Here is a 12,013-nt window from a genome sequence, read left to right as displayed (position 1 = left end):
AGTAATTAGAGTTGGCTTATACGTATAAATGCAAAAAGACGTATAGGCGAAAATAAAAACAACAAAAAAATCATATCCTATCCATTTATTTATTCATTTAAATGTATTAACAGAAGTACAATTTGTTTACATCGTGGATCAGGGCTGATTGAAGTGATTTATATTTTGAACTTTTGAAAAATAACATTTTATTACCAACTGTTACAGCTGCATGATTTACTGTTGTGCATTTGCTAAACGTTTCTTTTGATTTTAAATAGAATGTAGCATGGGAGAAAATTTTATCAGTTAGAGGGTTTTGGCCTATAGAAGGTGCACTCTGTATTTATTTATCATTAAAAAAGTTTTACTCCAAAAGAAATGACAAATAATTTTGAAACGTATTAAATCATGATCACTCACATGAGATCATGACTCCAGTCATATTAGTAACCTTATGAAAGCTGTTCTATTCTAAAAGAGAGAGTCCCCTCTTGGGGGGCAGCCATGTTAGGATAACATGACCAGCTGTATACGTCTTGCCTAATCTCAGTAGCCGCCCTGTTTTTGGACACATTAACTCATAAATTAAATTATTCACTGCTGATAGTGAATTTTTACACTGGCATTGATAACTGAAAACTATTGTGTTTGAATGATGTTGCATCCATGCCCTAGGTGTCAGTATAGATCCAACATAAACAAAAAAATTATTAAATGCCCCTTTAATAATGAACAACACAGTCACATCCTATTCCAAACAGAATTCCAACACCATTTTGTTGTAATTACAGAATCTGCATAATATGGTCTTCATTACTTCAACAGAGCCCAAGACTGGGTGAGCTAAATCTGACCTCTTGGTCTATGGATGTTCTAGTCGGAGGTTTCTCACTAAAAACAGTGAATGTAGACATTCTAACAAATGTCTACATTTTAATCTATGTATATTCTCATGCATTGCACAGTAACAACTGAGACAGAGATAGAGATGCTGTTTATGGGTAAATTCAAGTCCCTCTACAAAACGTGTTTATTTCTTCTTCTTCTTTTGTGTTGAGTTGAACCAGGCATCCAGGAGCTTATTGCTGTAGTAGATTTGCCATGCATGCACCTGAATAGCTATCACCATGAGTAAATACATCAGAGACAGTCAAAGATAAAGCGGTAAGCTTTCCCGTGCCGGTATAGCTGCTGGGCCAGTGGAAACATTTCCATTACACCAAAAATCAGGGGTGCCACTGAGAACAAACCAGCACTGATCATGGAGATCACCAGGTAGCTTATGTTGTTCTTTGGCATAGCCAGCACCCCAATCAACGAGGGCAGGAGACTCAAAAGGTATGGATACTCCCACTGATAGGGCAAGGCCACCATGTCATGTGACACCAGGTTAAGGTGACTGATGACCACCTGAGCTGCCACTAGCACCCATATTAAGAGATGCACTATGGTGAGTTTCTTGATCTCTGATTTCAGTGATGCACTGCCAGGGTTGGGGAGTAACGGAATACATGTAACGGGATTATGTATTTAAAATACAAAATATAAGTAACTGTATTCCACTACAGTTACAATGTAAATAATTGGTAATTAGAGTACAGTTACATTCAAAAAGTATTTTGATTACTGAAGAGATTACTTTGCATTTTATTGTCATTTGTTTAATTTAATATTTAGTCCTTTCAGATGGAAAACATTTATACATATAAATGATGTGATCCAAAGTGCATTTGAACAGTGGTGAAACACTTTCTTGTGATATGTTACATTCATACGAGCAGACAGAGAAGTAAGTTTGAAGTAAGTTTGGAGTACAAGAAATATAAATAAATCTTGTGTAAAATGTCAGCTTTACGCTAAGCTAAAATGCTATTTCTAGCCATTTTACATGCACATGTTACCAGGCACGATCATATTTTTTTATAAAGAAAATTCACGTCGGATGATAATTAATTTTTTTATAGTAAGATCACTGATATTAGGGCAAAAATCATATTCTTGTTAATAATTTTTGTTTTGTTTTCCTGTAAAAATATCTAAAAATCGTTTTAGATTGATCTTGTTTTAGAAACAACACTGCATAAGATATTTAGGTTTTTCAGAGAATGTATTTTTAACATGTATTTTGTCTTACTGTACTGGCAGAGTTTTTATAGTCAAAACAAGTGAATAAATCTACCAGTGCTGAAGAAGTAATCCAAAGTATTTAGAATACGTTTCTGACCTTGAGTAATCTAACAGAATACGTTACAAATTACATTTTACTGCATGTATTCTGTAATCTGTAGTGGAATACATTTCAAAAGTAACCCGCCCAACCCTGTGCACTGCAGAACATCTTCAAATTTTAAATTCATACTTGGATACAAATAGATAATGAAATTGTTGCAACAGTATGGGGTTATAGTTACCTCATCTGATAGTGTGACGCCACTTTCTCTCTATGTTTAAAGTCACTCCCATCGGTCCCTGCAGCTCTTGGGCCTGCACGTGATGCCATGGCAATTTCCAGATGACTGCGAACACCAAAAAAATACCCACAGACCCCAATACATGACATAGCAGTTTAAGATGATTACAGACCTTTTCACAGAACTGATTATAGATCAGTAATTTTTAAATGTAAATGTAATTATTCCCAAACCTTAAAATGAAGTATTCATTAGGTAATGCATAGCCTAAAATACATACTGTAATATCTGACATGATACATACTACATTAATGCAGAGGCTTGGTAGAAAGTGTGCATAGTCCAGTTATATTACAGCATCTAAGTAATCTGAGCAAGGACAGTTTAAGCTCAATTACACTTAACTATAAAGAAATTCAGCTGAACATATTAGTTCATGGGCTGCAGCGTTATGATGGAGCTTATTAATTTCATATGCTCTCACATAGACATGAAATAATGGAAACAAATACAGCCTCTTTGTCTATTTGGCTCAGAATATCAAAGAACTGATCTATATGAAGAACATATAGGCACCAGTGTAATGGATCAACTGGGGATCATGTTAACTGGGGATGTGCACGTGCATTTGAATAATTTGCCTTTTCAGCAGATTCGTTCAATGTGAATTGTCAATGAGTTAAGAAAAGACGTTTTGCACATTAGAAAAAAAATTGTTGGTATCATTATTAACTTGCTTTGTTTCATCTATGTCTATTCCAATAAATTTGACACAATTTTATCACGATTGTAATGGTTTCATAGGGTAACATCTGGTTTGAATGGGAACTGGCGATTACACTTGTCAAAAGCAATAAATCACAAGTGGAATTCTTTAATTTGCAACACTGAAGTGTCATAGGCTGAAATGTGTCAATAATAGGCATATATTCTTAAATTACTTCCATTTATTAAAAAAAAAAAAAATAAATAGTTTGATAAGTTTAAGAAAATTATTGTTTATGAATGACAGAAAGGCCGGTTGGTCTAGCGGTAGCGTGTTCATAATCATACTGATAGACCTGGATACTGTACCCCTATAAACATTTGCAAATTTAATTAAATTGATTTAATAATATTCTTTACTTTCCAAAGGTTCTGTACATGACAATGTCGTATATTTACGATTAACCATGACACTGCCAAAAGATGATCTTTCAGAAATGCAATTCTGTTTTTGTTTGGAGACTGGAGAGCATGTATAATGGCCAAACTCTGAGAAAGCATGAGAAAGTTCTTCAGAAACAATGATTTCGTTTGTTTTGCAAAATCTTAGGATCTTAAGATTTCATCTTAAATCTTAAAATCGTTTGACAATTTAAAAAAGCCTGTAAACTATAGACAACGTATTTCATAATTTTCTTCTCAGTAATTCAACCATTCTCAGAAAATTCAGTAGGTTATACTGTGATTGTCAGATTCGGTTGCAGTTTTGATAGATTTGTTTAAAATGTGTCTGTGTTTTACAAAATAGTTTTCAATAAAACTATTAAAAAAGTACATCGTAATCTGCAGCAAAGATAGAGCTGCATCTTGACGAACCAGTATTTGAACCTGGGCCACGGAGTGATGAACCAGCATGACTTACCACTGAAGCAGCGTCCCAGCTACAATTAATGGATCACTTTGTTCATTTTAATGGTAGGAGAAAGTTACTCAAACTATTATGGTTAATTAAGTCATTATTCATTACAAAGAAAAAAGCAACTGAAAGTATATTATTTACACATATCAGCCTATAATGCTATAGTGTTATATATAAAAGAATCCCACTTATGATTTACTGCTCTTGACAAATGTAATCGCCAGTTCCCATTTAAACCACTGTCCCATGTCAAGATGGGAAACCAGATGTTACCATGTGAAACCATTAAAATCGCTCTTAAAATGTGTAAAATTCATTAGAATAGACATCGATTAAACAACTTGGATTAATTATGATACCAACATTTTTTATAATGTGCAAAACATCTTTTCTTTACTCACTGACAATTCACATTGAACAAATCAGCTGAAAAGGCAAGTAAAATTATTCACATGCACGCGCACATCCCCAGTTAACATGATCCACAATCCATTACACCGGCTTCCTGATGGATGATACATTTGTTTTGACAGGTGTTGTATCTAATTGTGTTTCCCATCAGAATCTGTTTCTCCTTAGCCCCGATAGGGTATGGGGTTAGGGTTAGGGTTAGGGTTAGGGTTAGGGTTAGGGTAGGTAGGGTATGGTAGGGTAGGGGAGGGTTAGGCTTAGGTTTGTGGATGGGGGAATGCATTCTGACAGCGGAGAATGTTTCTGTCAGATACTGTTCCCCCCATACAGATCTGCTGGGGGGATAAAGATCCCGGAGGGGAAACAGAGTTCGACACAACACCTGCAGACAGACTATTGAACAAGTCTGATTGGTTATTTCATGCAATGCGCCTTCGAAGAAAAAATTACCGTACTTTTGATGGATGAAATGCGGCCGAAAGCGAAAGTGATAATGCCAGGATTAGATGAAGGAATGTTAAAACACAAAGCCTTTTTTTCTTTCCTTTTTTTTTTTTTTTTTTTGCCAGTGAAGGGAATATATGCTGCTCATGCACAATACAGGGCAATAGAAGAATCTCTCCGCCCCTTCATGTGATGTGATTTGACAGCGTAGCAGATAGTCTGCGCATCCTCAGCATCACTGATTGATATTAATTAGGATTGGGATGAATGCCGAGTCTGATTTGCTGAAACGCAGAGGATGCTAAATGAAAGCTAGGCAGCTGACAGCTGAATACCACTCTGGCGGAAGCTTGGCTCATGAATAATAATTATAGCCTCTCTGCTGAAGGCCTATCATTATGAAAATATGAAGAATTTAAACACATATAAACAGCACAACAAGAGATTTTTACATAAAAAAAAAAGAAAATAAATAAATAAATACAATTAAAACGCATTTACACAGCACAAGAGATCACCATAAAATCGTGAAAGAATAAAAACATGATTTACACAGCACAATGGGTCACTGTAGAATAATGAAAAAATCAAAGACATTTACACAGCAAGAAGAAACAGCGGCTGCTGCGAGAGCTCAAGAGGTCTGCTGCAAACATATTCTGAATGTGCTAAAAACAGCTGATATATTAATGCGTAAGTAAATACACTAAAAGAACACAAATGCTTATTTAATTGAATTTTAAAAACTTTATATTAAATATAAAATCAATTAATTTTCATTGAAAGATTAATATAATAAGATTAATATAATTTAATACTAGGCTATTACAAATTAATATAGGATAATACTGAATAATTAACAAGTGAGCACTCAGAAAGCTGTATGTAATAATTGGTATGCATGCATTATGCAATAATAAGAGGTATTTGTTCTTTTTTTAAAGACGTATTTTGTGTACCACTTATATTGAGCTGCATTAATACAGCATGTTCATCTCCAGTCCATGAAAGAAGGGGTTTGTGTGGCATTCATCCCTTTCCATAGCCATGTTGTGGAGTGATTAAGCTTTTAATGTTTTTAAAATCAGTGGTGGACAGAGTCCAATTTTTTTTTTTTTTTACTTAAGTAAAAGTACTGCTACTAAAGAAAGAATTTACTTGAGTACAAGTAGAAGTACTGAGAAATATTATGACTCAAGTAAGAGTAAATAAGTAGTTTGCAGAAAAACTACTCAAGTAATTATGTTATAAGTTACTTTATGAAAATTATATTATATATATATAATACAGGTGCATCTCACTAAATTAGAATGTCGTGGAAAAGTTCATTTATTTCAGTAATTCAACTCAAATTGTGAAACTCGTGTATTAAATAAATTCAATGCACACAGACTGAAGTAGTTTAAGTCTTTGGTTCTTTTAATTGTGATGATTTTGGCTCACATTTAACAAAAACCCACCAATTCACTATCTCAAAAAATTAGAATATGGTGACATGCCAATCAGCTAATCAACTCAAAACACCTGCAAAGGTTTCCTGAGCCTTCAAAATGGTCTCTCAGTTTGGTTCACTAGGCTACACAATCATGGGGAAGACTGCTGATCTGACAGTTGTCCAGAAGACAATCATTGACACCCTTCACAAGGAGGGTAAGCCACAAACATTCATTGCCACAGAGTGCTGTATCCAAGCATGTTAACAGAAAGTTGAGTGGAAGGAAAAAGTGTGGAAGAAGATGCACAACCAACCGAGAGAACTGCAGCCTTATGATTGTCAAGCAAAATCGATTCAAGAATTTGGGTGAACTTCACAAGGAATGGACTGAGGCTGGGGTCAAGGCATCAAGAGCCACCACACACAGACGTGTCAAGGAATTTGGCTACAGTTGTCGTATTCCTCTTGTTAAGCCACTCCTGAACCACAGACAACGTCAGAGGCGTCTTACCTGGGCTAAGGAGAAGAAGAACTGGACTGTTGCCCAGTGTTCCAAAGCCCTCTTTTCAGATGAGAGCAAGTTTTGTATTTCATTTGGAAACCAAGGTCCTAGAGTCTGGAGGAAGGGTGGAGAAGCTCATAGCCCAAGTTGCTTGAAGTCCAGAGTTACGTTTCCACAGTCTGTGATGATTTGGGGTGCAATGTCATCTGCTGGTGTTGGTCCATTGTGTTTTTTGAAAACCAAAGTCACTGCACCCGTTTACCAAGAAATTTTGGAGCACTTCATGCTTCCTTCTGCTGACCAGCTTTTTAAAGATGCTGATTTCATTTTCCAGCAGGATTTGGCACCTGCCCACACTGCCAAAAGCACCAAAAGTTGGTTAAATGACCATGGTGTTGGTGTGCTTGACTGGCCAGCAAACTCACCAGACCTGAACCCCATAGAGAATCTATGGGGTATTGTCAAGAGGAAAATGAGAAACAAGAGACCAAAAAATGCAGATGAGCTGAAGGCCACTGTCAAAGAAACCTGGGCTTCCATACCACCTCGGCAGTGCCACAAACTGATCACATCCATGCCACGCCGAATTGAGGCAGTAATTAAAGCAAAAGGAGCCCCTACCAAGTATTGAGTACATATACAGTAAATGAACATACTTTCCAGAAGGCCAACAATTCACTAAAAATGTTTTTTTTATTGGTCTTATGATGTATTCTAATTTTTTGAGATAGTGAATTGGTGGGTTTTTGTTAAATGTGAGCCAAAATCATCACAATTAAAAGAACCAAAGACTTAAACTAATTCAGTCTGTGTGCACTGAATTTATTTAATACACGAGTTTCACAATTTGAGTTGAATTACTGAAATAAATGAACTTTTCCACGACATTCTAATTTATTGAGATGCACCTGTATATACTCTTTCATTTTTAGAACACAAAGACATTTTTGTTCTTGAAAGAAATTGATGCTTCCTTTCACCAAGGATGCATTAAATTGATCAAAAATACTGCCAAATTATTTTCACGGTTTGAAATAATTGTTTTAAGTGGTATTTATTACATTTGTTCTTTACCCGTGATGGCAAACATATACTGTGCCACCTATTCCTTACAAAAGCATTCCAAAGTGCTAATTTTGTACTCAAGAAAATATTCTTATTATTAGAACAATTAAAAATGGTTGTGCTACCATGCGTAAATCACAATACAGTGGGGTTTTTCCCCATTTGCTGAGGTATTGAGTTCTTAAAAGTTTCTTTACACTTGCAAGTCAAATTTTGGTTTTAAAAATAGGCAAAAAGAAACACATTTCTCCTTAAATTTTATTGTTTTAGAGAGATGAAGGATATTCCATGCATTTCTGTTTTGAAAAAATAATCTCTAACCAGGATAGAGAGGGAAGTGGACAGCCCAGATGCACAACAAAAAGACAAGTAAATCACAGTCAGTTTGAGAAAAAGACTCCTCACAGGTCCTAAACTAACAGCTTCTTAATGCTAAAGACCTGCATTGCTGCAAGAGGATTCTTGGACAAACAGAACATTTTAAGAATACAATATTTATTTAAATAGAAATAGCCATTGGTAACATTCTAAATGTTTCTAAATAATCTCTAAACTACATAATGTGCATTGTGACTGAAACACATTCCTATTTCAGGTTTATTCTCATTCACGTATGTCCAAGTATTTTGGCTATTAAGTTAACATACTGTATAAAACTGATATAATGCAATATCATGGAGGAGGAAATGTATCCACTATGATATTGCAGCAATTATCCAGATATGGAATGAGATTATTAAGCAAACTGTTATCAGCTCCAACATGCCAACTGAATAAAATAAGGCAATAAATAAACATTTCACACAGTGTTTAGTGAGAGATATGATTGATTCAAACACTAAAAGTGGTTGTTCTGTATATGTATTATTGTACTACAGTTGTAATAATAAAGTCTTAATTAAAATTATGAATATTTAACATATTGAGATATTATTATTAAGTAAATTGTAGCATTTGGTTACATTATGTTTTGTGATTTCTCATACCGTCTTTATATAGCAGCCATCCCTTGTGCACTTTTGGTCTCTAGCAGGTGAGGTTTTTAAATTTTTTGCCACCATATTTTGAATTTTGGGGATATTTTTGTCAATTTTGGTGGCATTTTTGCCCTGAGTCTTTCTAAGGTTTTAAAACGTTTGTTTTAGACATATAGTAGCAAGTAAACAAGATATCCCCACATATATGTCAGACTACATTGTGTTAATGTTTGACAAAGTTTAAACATTGTGAAGACTAAAATTGTCATGTTTAGTATCAGTATTATTGATTATCATCAGTATTCGTAATAATTTAATAGCATTATTGATCATCTGAATTACATTATTCCACTTATGCTTTTACATCATGTGTCTTATATGCATTATTACAGCCATGTGTAAGCTTTATATAGGTTGAATGTGCAAGATTTATATAGGTTGTATGTGTAAGCTCTTACAGCCATGTGTAAGCTTTATATAGGTTGTATATGAGTTGTCTTATGTTTGTTATTTTTTGGAAAAGTAACTGGTGTTTGGCTCCATGACTTAACAATGGGGAAAAATACATAAATTCAGAGTCTTCAACTGCCTACTTTTAAAAACACCTGAAGTTTGATCAGTGGTTGAACGTGTTCAGACGGTTCCCTCGTACCTGAATTAATGGCTCCTTTCCAGAATAAAATGAAATATGCAGAAAATCACAGTATTACAGTTCTTGTATAGTGTTAGGGCAGAAAGTATTGAAGAAGCTAGAGAAGAGAGGACACTGGCAGCATGAAGCTGTGGCCCGTGGGCTTCCGTCATGCTGCACACAGTGTGTTTTAGTTTATAAACAGATTTAGCACTTATAACTTTCTTCTTCCCAAAAATTCTGAAATATTATGTATTTTTTGGTACTTTATAATTGTGGTGAAAACAACGGTAGTAAAGTTGAATACTTCATTTTTAATCAACTCAAGTACTATTATTTATTTATACTTAAAAAAGTACTGTAACGAGAGTAGTTGTAATTTGTTACTTTCAACTAGAGCCTGACTGATATGGGATTTTTGAGACCGATACCGATACCAATTTTAGAGAGGTAAAATTCACAGATTACTGATATGGTGGCCGATATAGTTAATTTTTGAGCTGGAATGAAAACAGACCTTTTCTATGCACCGATTTTGCACCGATATGACTATGCAAAGGTACTCAGAAGGCTGCTTTCTTAAACAAATATTTTTATCAAAGCATATTTGACATTATTATTATACATTGTCATCAAATTCTAGAAATGAACACTGAGAAAATAAAAAATAAATAAAAATACAATAAATAGCTTAATAAACATCAGTACTGTATGTTTAGTATAAGTCAGTTGCTGACCATTTAAATAAAGAATAAATAAAAATACAATAAATAGCTAAATAAACATCAGTACTGTTTAGTATCAGTCAAATGCTGACCATTAAAATAAAGAATAAATAAAAATAAAATAAATAGCTAAATTGTAACGTTTGTTGCTGGCACTGGCAATGATGAATATGATGATAATGAATTGAAGAACCCAAGTGCATATTTATTATTCAACGTGAAATCCAATAAACCCTAACTATAAACATGAAAGAAACATAAAATATGAACTTGACTAGACTTGACGTAAACTTGGCTTGACATTAACTTGGCTTGACATAAACTTGGCCTGAAAAAACATGACTCCGTTACCAAACATATAATACCTTACAAAGGACAATGGAAAACATGAGGGCTTAAATACTTGAACATGGGATAACACATGACAAAGATAACAAATGAATAAACAGAACTCTAAACAAGATAATCAAACAATGATCCAATGAAAACAAGACACATGAACATGGAGGGAAACAGGAATCACATGACTAGGGACACATGACATGAAACAGGAAATAACTTTCAAAATAAAAGATATGAAATACATGAACACACACATTAAACATTACATATCCCCCCCACTAGGGGCGGCTCCTGACGCCCCAAAACATAGACAAACACGTTAAACATGGCACAGTTTTCAAAGTTCTATAGGGAGCTGGTGGGGGGGGTCTTGAGGTGTGGCTTGGAATGGTATGGCGTGGGGCATGGGACCAGGGCAGAGTCAGTGGAAGGTGGGGCCCTGAGAGACTTGAGGAGCGGAGCTATGGAAAGCAGAGCCGTGAGAGACTTGAAGGGCAACACCATGGAACTTGGTGCCCGGAGAGTAGCCGAAGACTCGAAGGGCCAGGTTGGAGCCGATGGCAGGGAAGACCAAGGCAGCGCTGGAGGCTTGGAGGAGCAAGGCGGAGCTGGGGGATTGGAACACTGAGGCGGAGCTGGTGGGGCTGAGGACCAAGGCGGAGCCGTAGGAATGAAGGTCCCAGGAGGAGCTGACGGATCGGAGGGACGAGGCGCAGCCAGAAGATCGGAGAGCCAAGGCGGAGCCAGAAACATCATGGTACCACCCAGTGGTTGCTCAGGAAAACTGTGGATACCACAACCTACAAAGGACGAGTCCTACCAATAGCCTTTGTAATAATGAGACACATGCGAAATTGAAGAATGAACGGATGTGACATAATTCAAAAACATAATTCAAAAACAAGTTCATTTAGGTGGTAACACCTATTTTGGTAACCTTTCTGCACTGTCCAGTCACATATCCTTATTATTAATAATGAGCCAAGCTTCCACCAGAGAAGTATTTGAGCTGGTGCAAACTTACCTACTGTAAATTTGTCCGATTGTTCGTGTGGAGAAATTTTTCAAAAATATGCCATTTTATTTTTATTTTTTTTAGATATGCCTTTTATCATCATCCTTTTGTCTGCATTGTGCCCATTAACACACTTTAATACACCCATCTTTGCAGGCAGTGTCATCATAAATTATGTGGAGAGTGTAACCAGTTCATATTATTGCCATGTATAGCGTGTTATTGCGTTAGCGCCATGAGTGCTGAATGTAAACATGACAAATTACACATTATATTATACTGCATATATTACTTTAAAACATCATCGAGTGGTTAAAACAGCTTCTTTTACTGATCACATGTGAATTCTACTCATAGAATGAGGCATGAAGTCATTGATAACACATTTTAATGTCACATTAGTTAAGGTTTTACATGTAGTCTTGTGCATCCTCATATTTAAATGCTCT

At 35.4% G+C, this 12,013-nt stretch overlaps 1 pseudogene; it reads right to left on the bottom strand.

Moving 5' to 3' along the window:
- Positions 1-1,012: 1,012 nt before the first annotated feature.
- On the bottom strand, positions 1,013-2,482 carry LOC127448296 (protein jagunal homolog 1-A-like; annotated as a pseudogene).
- Between the last annotated feature and the right edge of the window lie 9,531 nt (positions 2,483-12,013).

The sequence above is a fragment of the Myxocyprinus asiaticus genome, chromosome 11 (genome assembly GCF_019703515.2).
Source record: "Myxocyprinus asiaticus isolate MX2 ecotype Aquarium Trade chromosome 11, UBuf_Myxa_2, whole genome shotgun sequence".
In the NCBI taxonomy this organism is placed as follows: domain Eukaryota; kingdom Metazoa; phylum Chordata; class Actinopteri; order Cypriniformes; family Catostomidae; genus Myxocyprinus; species Myxocyprinus asiaticus.
This window is presented reverse-complemented; position numbering and strand designations above follow the sequence as displayed.